The sequence below is a fragment of the Mirounga angustirostris genome, unplaced genomic scaffold (assembly GCF_029215605.1).
Source record: "Mirounga angustirostris isolate CCGP_5_RB_7025 unplaced genomic scaffold, mMirAng1.0.hap1 SCAF_5, whole genome shotgun sequence".
NCBI classification, from domain to species: domain Eukaryota; kingdom Metazoa; phylum Chordata; class Mammalia; order Carnivora; family Phocidae; genus Mirounga; species Mirounga angustirostris.
In genome coordinates, this window is record NW_026991713.1 from 164,381,029 (window position 1) to 164,393,592 (window position 12,564).

The window sequence follows — 12,564 nt, forward strand, 5'->3', positions numbered from 1 at the left end:
CTCTCCCAGGGCAACACTACAGGGGTGGACTTTTGGCAAGAGCAGCTGCCACTTCTCTGGCAGCAGAGGTGGAAAGTGGTGACCTGTCTCACAGAGTAGGTGGAAAGTGAAAGTGGTGAGTGACTGCTTGGCTATCCTAATTGTGCAGGTTGCTCCTGGAGAAATCCATTTCTTTCCAGCAGCACCTGGCTTTCTGAGGACCACTATGGGAAAGAAGGAAAAAGGGAATAAAGTAGATGAATATATCAAAGGGCATTGAAGAAACATTTCCTGCCATCTACTTCAGGACTTCAGTGAGACATCCACTCAAACCTTTGGTAGTACCCCACTCAAGGGTACCCTCACCAGCTGTGGGCACTCCTAAAGCACTATGTGCTAAACCCACAACTCCCCCCACTCTGCTGTCAGCTCCTTGTGTGCTTGCAAGTATATCTGCCAGAGTGAACTCCAGAAGACACAGAAGGTGCTCAGATAATAGGCCAAGAAATGTGAGCAAGAGAGAAATCATAAACTTGAGCTATAACACCACCTTCTGGAATACAAAAGAAAGGTTTCTAATAGTCAGCCTGTTGAATTGTAAGAACCAAAGAAGACATAAAAGCTTAGTTAAGGAAGGGTCTGCTACTTCAAATGTGAAAGCAGAAGTTCATTCCTACAAACACTATGGAAAATAAAGGAAATATACTATCACCAAAAGAAAATAATAATTCTCCAGTGATTAAATGTAAAGGTATGGTATATTGCAATCTATCTGATAAAGAATTCAAAATAGCTGTTAGGAAGAAATTTGGTGAGCTACAAGAACACTCAGAAAGATAATTCAATGAACATAAAGAATAAAATCAATGAACATAAGGAGTTCTTTACCAAGGAGATTGGAGTTATAAAAAGAAACTAAAATTCTGGAGCTGAGAAATTCAATGAAAAAAATGTAAAAATGCAATAGAGAGCACCAGTAACAGGACAGACCAGATGGAAAAAATAAGTGACTTGGTTGATAGGAATTGAGAAATAATTCAGTTAGAAAAGGAGAGAGAATTAATATTTTTAAAAAGTGAAGAAACACTATGATAGTTATCTGATTCAATCAGAAAGGCAAATATAAGAATTGATGTGCCAGAAGGAGAAGAGAGGGAGAGGAGTTTATTTAAAGAAATAAAAGCTGAAAACTTCCAAAAACTTGGACATACAAGTCCGTGAAGCTAATAGAACACCTATTATCTCAGTGCAAAAAGACCTTTTCCAAGATACATTAAAATGAAACTGCTAGGGAGAGAAGAAAAGATGGTGGAGGAGTAGGGGACCCTATTTCAACTGGTCCCTGGAATTAAGCTGGATATCTACCAGACCACTCTGAGCACCCACGAAATCAGCCTGAGATGTAAGAAGATCTGGATCTCTACAAACAGAATATCGCAGGCGGTTGGTTTCAAGGTAGGAAGCAGGGAGCCGTGATTCCGAGGGCAGATATTGGAGGATAATGGCAGCAGGAGGGAGCCTGGCTGTGGGGATCCTACACCACCAGAGAGTGATAGCCTGGCACGCTGGGTACCGGGTACAGACTCGCAGACCACTAGCAGCGGAGAAAGGACTTTAGGGCAGCCCCCGGGGTGGAAACCGGGAGCGGTGGGGTTGCACGTGGGAACTGGGAGCGGCTGGCAGTTTTAGAAGCACAAAGGGCAGAGACGTGCCCCGGCCTGGAGGCAGGACTGGGAGCGCTGCAGAGGGGCGCACAACCCAGGACGCTGCAGTTTATAGCAGCACGGACAGAAACAGAGACAGTGTGGCCTAGAGAGCTCACTGAAGAACAGACTGCGGTCTCTCTGCTCTGAGGCAGAGGGTTGGAAATGGTCTCTTCTGCTCTGACTCGAGGAAGAGAGGCGGAAAGCCGCCAGAGAACAAAAGCCCCCCAAAACTGATTCCCACTGAACCCATCCTCTGCCCCAGGGTGCAGGGAAACTCTGCCCAAACAGGGTTGCCTGAGTAACAGCACAGCAGGCCCCTTCCCCAGAAGACAGGCTGAGAAAACAAGAGGCCAGCAACCTTAAGGTCCCTAGAAAACAGGTGCATCTTGCTTGGGTTCTGGTCAATAATTTGGACTCTACATATTCCCTCAACCACCCATGAACAGAATGACTAGGAGGAGGAACCCCCAAAATAGAAAAGACTCAGAGATTATGACTTATGCTGCAGATTTACAAATGGATGCAAATATAACCAAGATGTCGGAGATGGAATTCAGGCTAGCAATTGTGAAGACAATAGCTTGACTGGAGAAATCAATTAATGACAACATAGAGTCTCTAAGGGAAGAAATGAAAGCTGAATTGGCAGAACTTAAAAATGCTATCAATGAGATCCAATCCAATCTAGATAATCTAACAGCTAGGATAACTGAGGCAGAAGAATGAATAAGCGACCTGGAAGACAATATAATAGATAAAAAGGTAAAGAGGAGGCCAGGGAAAAACAACTCAGAATCCATGAAAATGGAATCAGAGAAATAAGTGGCACCATGAAGCGTTCCAATGTCAGAATAATAGGAATCCCAGAGGGAGTGGAGAGAGAGAGAGGACTAGAAGATGTATTTGAGCACATTGTAGCTGAGAACTTCCTTAATCTGGGGAAAGAAACAAACATTCGCATCCTAGAGGCAGAGAGGACCCCTCCCAAGATCAAGGAAAACAGGCCAACACCCTGGCATGTAATAGTAAAACTCACAAATCTTAGAACCAAGGAAACCATCTTAAGGGCAGTTAGGGAGAAGAGATTCCTTATGTACAGAGGGAGGAACATCAGAATAACGTCAGACCTATCCACAGAGACCCGGCAAGCCAGAAAGGCCTGGCAAGACATATTCAGGGTACTAAATGAGAAGGACATGCAGCCAAGAATACTTTATTCGGCAAGGCTGTCATTTAGAATGGATGGAGAGATGCAGGGCTTCCAAGAACAGCAGAAACTGTAAGAATATGTGACCACTAAGCTGGCCCTGCAAGAAATATTAATGGGGGTTCTATAAAAGGAGAAAGACTCCAAGAGTGATATATAACAGAAATTTACAGGGACAATCTATAAAAACAACGTCTTCACAGGCAACATGATGACAATTAATTCAAAGCTTTCAATAATCACTCTCAATGTGAACGGCCTAAATGCTCCCATAAAATGGCACAGGGTTGCAGATTGGATAAAAAGACAGGACCCATCCAATGCTGCCTACAAGAGACTCATTTTGAACCTAAAGATACATCCATACTGAAAGTGAAGGGATGGAGATCCATCTTCCATGCCAGCGGACCTCAAAAGAAAGCTGGGGTAGCAATTCTTAGATCAGACAAATTAGATTTTAAACTAAAGTATGTAGTTAGAGACACAGGAGGACACTATATCATTCTTAAAGGGTCTATCCAACAAGAAGATCTAAGAATTGTAAATATCTATGCCCCCAACATGGGAGCAGCCATCTACATAAGCCAACTGTTAACCAAAATAAAGAGTCACATAGATAACAATACGTTAACTGTAGGAGACGTCAATACTCCACTCTCAGCTATGGACAGATCATCTAAGCAGAAAATCAACAAGGAAACAGGAGCTTTGAATGATACACTGGACCAGATGGACCTCATAGATATATACAGAACATTCCACCCTAAAACAATAGAATACTCATTCTTCTCGAGTGCACATGGAACTTTCTCCAGAATACACCACATATTGGGTCACAAGTCAGGTCTCAACTGATACCAAAACATTGAGATTATTCCCTGCATATTCTCAGACCACGATGCTTTAAAACCGGAACTCAATCACAAGAAAAAATTTGGAAGAAATTCAAACACTTGGAAGCTAAAGACCACTCTGCTCAGGAATGTTTCGGTCAACCAGGAAATCAAGAAGAACTTACACAATTCATGGAAATCAATGAGAACAAAAACACATTGGTCCAAAACCTATGGGATACTGCCAAGGCGGTCCTAAGGGGGAAATACATAGCCACCCAAGCCTCACTCAAAAAAATAGAAAAATCCCGAATTCACCAACTGACTCTACATCTTAAAAAACTAGAGAAAAAGCAACAAACAATGCCTAGCCATGCATTAGAAGAGAAATAATTAAGATTAGAGTAGAGATCAATGAATTAGAAACCAGAAACACAGTAGATCAGATCAACAAAACTAGAAGTTGGTTCTTTGAAAGAATTAAGATGGATAAACCACTGGCCAGACTTATCCAAAAGAAAAGAGAAAGGACCCAAATTAATAAAATTATGAATGAAAGGGGAGAGATCACGACTAACACCAAGGAAATAGAAACAATTATTAGAAATTATTATCAACAACTATATGCCAATAAACTGAGCAATCTGGATGAAATGGATGCCTTCCTGGAAACCTATAAGCTGCCAAGACTGAAACAGGAAGAAATTGACAACCTGAATAGGCCAATAACCAGTAACAAGATTGAAGCAGTGATCAAAAACCTCCCAAAAACCAAGAGTCCAGGGCCTGATGGATTCCCTGGAGAATTCTACCAAACATTCAAAGAAGAAATAATACCTATTCTCCTGAAGCTGTTTCAAAAAATAGAAACAGAAGGAAAGCTTCCAGACTCATTCTATGAGGCCAGCATTACCTTAATCTCCAAACCAGGCAACGACCCCATCAAAAAGGAGAATTTCAGACTGATATCTCTGATGAATATGGATTTGAAAATCCTCAATGAAATCCTAGTTAATAGAATCCAACAATACATTAAAAGGATCATCTACCACGACCAAGTGGGATTTATCCCCAGGATGCAAGGGTGGTTCAACATTTGCAAATTAATCAATGTGATCAATCACATTATTAAGAGGAGGAAAAGAACCATATGGTCCTCTCAATTGGTGCAGAAAAAGATTTTGACAAAATACAACATCCTTTCCTGATTAAAACTCTTTCGAGTAGAGGGATAGAGGGAACATTCCTCAAGTTCATGAAATCCATCTATGAAAAACCCACAGTGAATATCATCCTCAATGGGGAAAAGCTGAGAGCCTTTCCCTTAAGATCAAGAACATGTCAAGGATGCCCACTCTTGCCACTATTGTTCAACATAGTACTAGAAGTCCTAGCAACAGCAATCAGACAACAAAAAGAAATAAAAGGTATTCTGGGCGCCTGGGTGGCTCAGTTGGTTAAGCGACTGCCTTCGGCTCAGGTCATGATCCTGGAGTCCCGGGATCGAGTCCCGCATCGGGCTCCCTGCTCAGCAGGGAGCCTGCTTCTCCCTCTGACCCTCCCCCCTCTCATGTACTCTCTCTCATTCTCTCTCTCTCTCAAATAAATAAATAAATCTTTAAAAAAAAGAAATAAAAGGTATTCAAATTGGCAAAGAAGAAGTCAAACTCTCTCTTTTTGCAGATGACATGATACTTTATGTGGAAAACCCAAAAGATTCCACCCCCAAATTACTAGAACTCATAGAGCAATTCAGTAATGTGGCAAGATACAAAATCAATGCACAGAAATCAGTTGCTTTCTTATACACTAACAACGCAACTGTAGAAAGAGAAATTAGAGAAACGATTCCATTTACAATAGCACCAAAAACAATAAGATACCTTGGAATAAACCTAACCAAAGAGGTAAAGGATCGATACTCTAGGAACTACAGAACACTCATGAAAGAAATTGAAGAAGACACAAAAAGATGGAAAAACATTCCATGCTCATGGATCGGAAGAATAAACATTGTTAAAATGTCTATGCTACCCAGAGCAATCTATACCTTCAATGACATCCCGATCAAAATTCCAGTGACATTTTTCAAAGTGCTGGAACAAACAATCCTAAAATTTGTATGGAATCAGAAAAGACCCCAAAATGCCAAGGAAATGTTGAAAAAGAAAAACAAAGCTGGGGGCATCAGTTGCCCGATTTTAAGGTATATTACAAAGCTGTGATCACCAAGACAGTATGGTACTGGCACAAAAACAGACATATAGACCAATGGAACAGAATAGAGAACCCAGATATGGACCCTCAACTCTATGGTCAAATAATCTTCGACAAAACAGGAAAAAACATGCAATGGAAAAAAGACAGTCTCTTCAATAAATGGTGCTGGGAAAATTGGACAGCCATATGGAGAAGAATGAAACTCGACCATTCTCTAATACCATTCACAAAGATAAACTCAAAGTGGATGAAAGACCTCAATGTGAGACAGGAATCCCTCAAAATCCTAGAGGAGAACATAGGCAGTAACCTCTTTGACATCGCCCACAGCAACTTCTTTCAAGATACATCTCCAAAAGCTAGTGAAACAAAAGCAAAAATGAACTTTTGGGACTTCATCAAGATAAAAAGCTTCTGCACAGCAAAGGAAACAGTCAACAAAACAAAGAGGCAACCCACAGAATGGGAGAAGATATTTGCAAATGACACTACAGATAAAGGGCTGGTATCCAAGTTCTATAAAGAACTTCTCAAACTCAACACCCAAAAAACCAATAATCAAGTCAAAAAGTGGGCAGAAGATATGAAAAGACACTTCTCTGAAGAAGACATAAAATGGCTAACAGACACATGAAAAAATGTTCATCATCATTAGCCATCAGGGAAATCCAAATCAAAACCACATTGAGATACCACCTTATACCAGTTAGAATGGCAAAAATGGACAGGGAAAGAAACAACAAATGTTGGAGAGGTTGTGGAGAAAGGGGAACCCTCTTACACTGTTGGTGGGAATGCAAGTTAGTACAGCCACTTTGGAAAACAGTGTGGAGGTGCCTCAAAAAGTTAAAAATAGAGCTACGCTATGACCCAGCAATTGCACTCCTGGGTATTTACCCCAAAGACACAGATGTAGTGAAAAGAAGGGCCATATGCACCCCAATGTTCATAGCAGCAATGTCCACAATAGCCAAACTGTGGAAAGAGCAGAGATGTCCTTCAACAGATGAATGAATAAAGAAGATGTGGTCCATATATACAATGGAATATTACTCAGCCATCAGAAAGGATGAATACCCAACTTTTACATCAACATAGATGGGACTGGAGGAGATTATGCTAAGTGAAATAAGTCAAGCAGAGAAAGTCAATTATCATATGGTTTCACTTATTTGTGGAACATAAGGAATAGCATGAAGGACATTAGCAGAAGGAAGGGAAAAATGGAGGGGGGGAGGAATTGGAGGGAGAGATGAACCATGAGAGACTATGGACTCTGAGAAACAAACAGGGTTTTAGAGCAGAGGGGGGAGGGGCGATTGGTTATCTGGTGATGGGTATTAAGGAGGGCACGTACTGCATGGAGCACTGGGTGTTATACGAAAACAATGGATCATGGATCACCACATCAAAAACCAATGTAGTATTGTATGGTGACTAACATAACATAATAAAATTTAAAAAAAAGCCTGGAAAGTGCCCAGGAGTCTGCCTGTGTGCTCAGGTGTCCAGCTCCAGGGCACATGACTTCCTCCTTCCCTCCTGTTCCTATCACCTCCAATTTCATGTGAATAAGAGGCCAAGGGCTCTTCAGGGCTATGTTGTTACCCCCTTTCACCCAGAATACTGAGACACCAGGGATATAGGAATGAGATCACTTATGTCTTCCTGCAGGTCACTTCTGGGAGCATTTGTGACACCACAAATATGTGCAGTTATGCCCAATCCTGGAATGTGCCAGCCCTACCTACTTCACAAGCACAAAGGAGGCTGAGCTAGGGAGTGCCAGGTCCCCTGGAGGGCCTAGGAGCTTTGGCCAGAAATCTCATGAGTTTTGGCCCTAGATCTCCCTGACTGGGCCTGAGATCTCATAAGATTTGGATGAGATCTCCCGAGCTCTGGCTTAGGTCATGTGAGATTTGCCCCAACATTAGGTGAGTTCTGGCAAAGGGAAGGGGTGGCTGGTTTCTATGGGTGGCAAGTTTCAAACAGACTGTCCTGAAATGTTGAAAGCCTGGAAAAGCACCCAGAGAGCTCTGGCCAGAGGTCTCAGGAGTTTTGACCCTAGATCTCACTGGCTGAGCCCAGGATCTCATGAGATTTGGATGAGATCACACAAGATTTGCCCCAAGATCACATGAGATCTCCAAAGGGAAGAGATAGCTTGTTTCTGCAGATGGGGGTCTCGGGCTGTCCTGAAATGTCAAAAGCCTGGAAAAGCCCCCAGGGAACCTTCCTGTGTGTTCAGATGAGTTAGCTCCCATGCTTATTGCCTCTTCCTGCACCTACTGACCTCCAGTGTCTCTCACCTCTAATGCAGTGTCAGTAAGGGACCTAGAGGTCTATCCATCCCTATTTCAGTGCTCCTTTTTTACCTCCACATCATAATGGCATCTGGAGGCATTTGTGGAATGCCAGGTCTTCCCAGGAATCCCCAATCCTGGAATGTCCCAGTGCACAGGCGTGGAAGCTAGGGGGTTCCCACCCCTGTCAATTCCTGGGAGATTTCTCCCCAGGTCTCCTGAGATTTGGTCCTAGATCCACAAGATTTGTAACAACATCTCAGGAATTTTTGACTGAGATACAAGGTTTGGCAAGATTATCCAGAGATCTTTTGAGAATCAGTCCAAGTTTAATGAGAGGAAGCCTGAAAGTTGGTGAGATTTGCCACAAGATTGCATGAGATCTGGCTAAGGAAAGAGGTGACATCTTTTTTGCTGGGGTGTTGGGGGTGGGACACACACAGACAGCTTTAACGTGTTGAAAGCATGAGAAAAACCTCAGGAAGCCTGCCTGTGTGCTCAAATGTCCGGCTTGGGTGCATAGTGCTTTTGTCTTCTTGTCCTGCCCTCCTGTTTTATTACCTCCATTTTAGTGTGAATAAGAGGCTACAGGGTCTATTCATCCTGAATTCAATGCTACCTTGTTACCACGACGTTATGGAGGATGCTGAAACACCAGGGATTTAGGTGTGAGACACCTTGTGTCTTTGTGCAAATCGTGTCTGGGAGCATTTGTGAAACTGCAAATATTGGCAGTTGTGCTGAATCTTTGTATGTGCCATCCCTACCTACTGAAGTAGCACAAAGCAGTCTCTGCTAGGAAGTGAAAGGTACTTACAAGAGTCCAGGAGCTTTAGCCAGAGATCTCATGAGCTTTTGTCCTAGATCTTGAAGGCTGGGTCTGAGATTTCATGAGATTTGGATGAGATCTCATGATTTTGGATTGAGATCATGGGAGATTTGCCCCAAGATCATGTGATATATGACAAAGGGAAGAAATGGCTTGTTTCTGCAGGTGGTGAGTCTCAAAGAGAGTGGTCTGAATTGTTGAAAGCCTGGGGAAGCACCCAGAGAGCCTTCCTGTGTGTTCATGTGATCCATCGCCCATGCTTGTTGCCTCTTCCTGCACCTACTCCCCTCCTGTTTCTATTGCCTCTAAGTTAGTGTCGATAAAGGAAGTGGAGGGCATTCATCCATATTTCAGCACTCTGCTTTAACCCCCACATCACCCAGGATGCTGAATGAATGAAACATCTTGTGTCTTTGTGCTGTTGGCATCTGGGGTGTTCTGGATGCAAGGTGTTCCCCTCCCCAAGGGTCCCAAATCCAGGAATGACCCAGCCCTACCTAGAATCAGGACAATGGGCCCCTCCCCCAGAAGATCAGCACAAACAATTCCCTCGAACCCAGTTTAGTGATGATGACCCAGTTTGCAGTTTAGATGGCTGCAAAGCTTCAGCTCTAGGGGAAAATAATATCTAGCAAAAATGTGCTTTTATTTGATATTTTCTTATTTTTTCACATATTTTCTTATTTTTAAGTTATTTTTTCATTCCGTTCTAATTCTTTATTTTTATGTATATTTTATATATATTTTTTATTTCATTTTACTGTATTATTTTTTATTTTATATATTATATACATTTATATATCTATATATGTATATAATGTAGCATGTTATATATATATAGTATATTTTAAGTATATATGTGTATATTATATATATGTATTATATATTAAATACATATTTATATATCTATATACACCTATGTATATATAATATATAATTAATTTTATACTTAATTTTAAATAATAAATTTTAAACAAAATAAAATTATTAAAAATAATAAATTTAATAAATTTAATATTATATTATTTATATATAATATAAAATATGTATTTTAAATGTTTTATATATTTTCAACATATTCTTATATATTAATATATTTATATTTTTATATCATTTGTAATATTGTATTTTATATTATATATTAATTATTTTGTATTTATATATTATTTATATTATAATATAAATTTTATATATATTATATGTATTATTTTTATAACATAGATAATATATGTATATATGCTGTTATATATTATTTATATTTATATTCATAATGTTTTTATATTATATATTATTTTATATATATATATTTTTAAGATTTTATTTATTTGATAGAGAGGGAGTGAGAGAGAGAGCACAAGCAGGGGGAGTGGCAGGCAGAGGGAGAAGCAGGCTCCCCACTGAGCAGGGAGCCTGATGCAGGACTCGATCCCAGGACCCTGAGTTCATGACCTGAGCCAAAGGCAGACGCTTAACCAACTGAGCCAGCCAGGCATCCTATTTTATATTATTTATAAATGATTTATATATATATTTATATATAATTTCTTTCTTTCTTTCCTATTTTGGGAATCTACTTTCTTTTAACAAGCAGACCAAAACACAGCCAGGATCTAGTTTTGTTTTGTTTTGCTGTTGTTCTTTTGTTGTTTTTTTATTTTTTCCTTTTCTCTCTTCTTTTCTTTTCTGGATAAAATGATGAGATAGAGAAATTCATCCCAAAAGAACAACAGGTAGTATTCACAGCCAGGGATTTAATCAATATGGATATAAGTACGATGTCTGAATTAAAATTTACAATGATTATAAGGACACTAGCTGGGCTTGAAAAAAGCAAAGACAAAAATAGAGAAAGATGGCAGAAGAGTAGGGGACCTCCTTTCATCTGGTCTCTCAAATTTAGCTGGCTATCTATGAAACCAGTCTGAACACACATGAATTCAGCCTGAGAGGTAAGAAAACATCTGGAACTCTACAAGTAGAAAAGCGACTGCTTTTCACAAGGTAGGAATTGTGGAGTCATGAATCTGCAGGGAAATATCGGAAGATAAATGGGGAGGGGGGAGACTCCATAAGCTGGCTACTGGAAAGTGATATAACACCAGAGTGAAAAAGCAGAACCCTTAGAAATCTGCTTCAGTGAGAGACTTCCTTTTCTGAAAGGGGCTCAGGGGATGAAAATGGCAGAATTCTAGGTGGGTCATTGTGGTCTCAGGATCCCAGTAGACACAGAAGTAATGGGGGATCTGAAACCGGTATAGTACCCAAGCAGTGGAGCAGGGAGACTGCTTGCAGTCAGCAAGCCCAGGAGGGACTCTCAGTTGAGGGTGCCATAAACCACAAACCAGGCCAGTCGGGTGACCACTCTGCCTGAACACCCTGAAAAGGACTGGAACATGTGGGCCATTTACCATCCCCTGGAAGGGGCAAAATGGCTGTGCCCACGACTAGGCAACAGCTCTCAGGGTGGCGGTGGCCCTGGAAAGGACAGTAACATGGCACCAGGAGGATTGCAGTGGGCATGCACCACAAGAGTCTACAGAGTTTGGCACACACGAAAGTGAGAACAGTTTGTCCCAGAGGGTTTATTGAAGAGGGGGGACCATGACCTTTCAGCTCTGGGCTGAAGATCTGGGCATGTCCATTATTGATCTCATCCTCTGAAGAGGTGTGGACAGCTTCTAAGGGAAAAAAATCCACACAGATGACCAACTTACACTGAGCCCAGCCTCCTGACAAGGAGTGGGGCAACTCTGCCCAGGCAAAGAACCCTGAGAAGCAGCACAGCAGATGCTTCCCCACAGAAGACAGACTGGAAGAAGAGGTGAACTACAACTTTATGGATCCAACAAGACCGTAAAACTCCAGTACCAGGGGAAAATAGAATATTGAGCTCCATGTGTTCTCTCATGACTCATTTATCTATCAGTCTAAAATTTTCCATTTCTTTTTTTTTTTTAACTTTATCCTGCTTCAACTAGATTCATATACTACCAGCTTAGGTTTTTTAAGTCGCTTTTTAACTTTTATTTTTTACGTCTACGTTTTATAGATATATGCTTCATTTTAGTCTTTCCACACTATTCAAATTTATATATATATATAATTTTTCATATAAATATAAAAAACATATATATAAGTTTTGCTTTCTTTGCAATTTTGGAATGTAGTGTCTTTTAACACACAGACAAAATTCAATGAGGAAGAAGTGGATACCTTGCTTAGTCCACCCTGTGAGATTATAGTCTCTTTTCACCACCCCCTTTTTTTTGTTTTGTTTCATTTTGGTTTTGTATGTTTTTCTGTTGTGCCTTCTGACCACTTCAGATTTCTCTAGGGTGTTTTATAATGCTTGGGTTCTGGTTGATATTTTGGACTCTGCTCATTTGCTCACCCACCCTTCTCAGGGCAAAATGACTAGAAGGAGGAATTCACAATGAAAGAAAGAACAGAGATAATGTTCTCTGCAACAGAGCTAATCGATATGGAT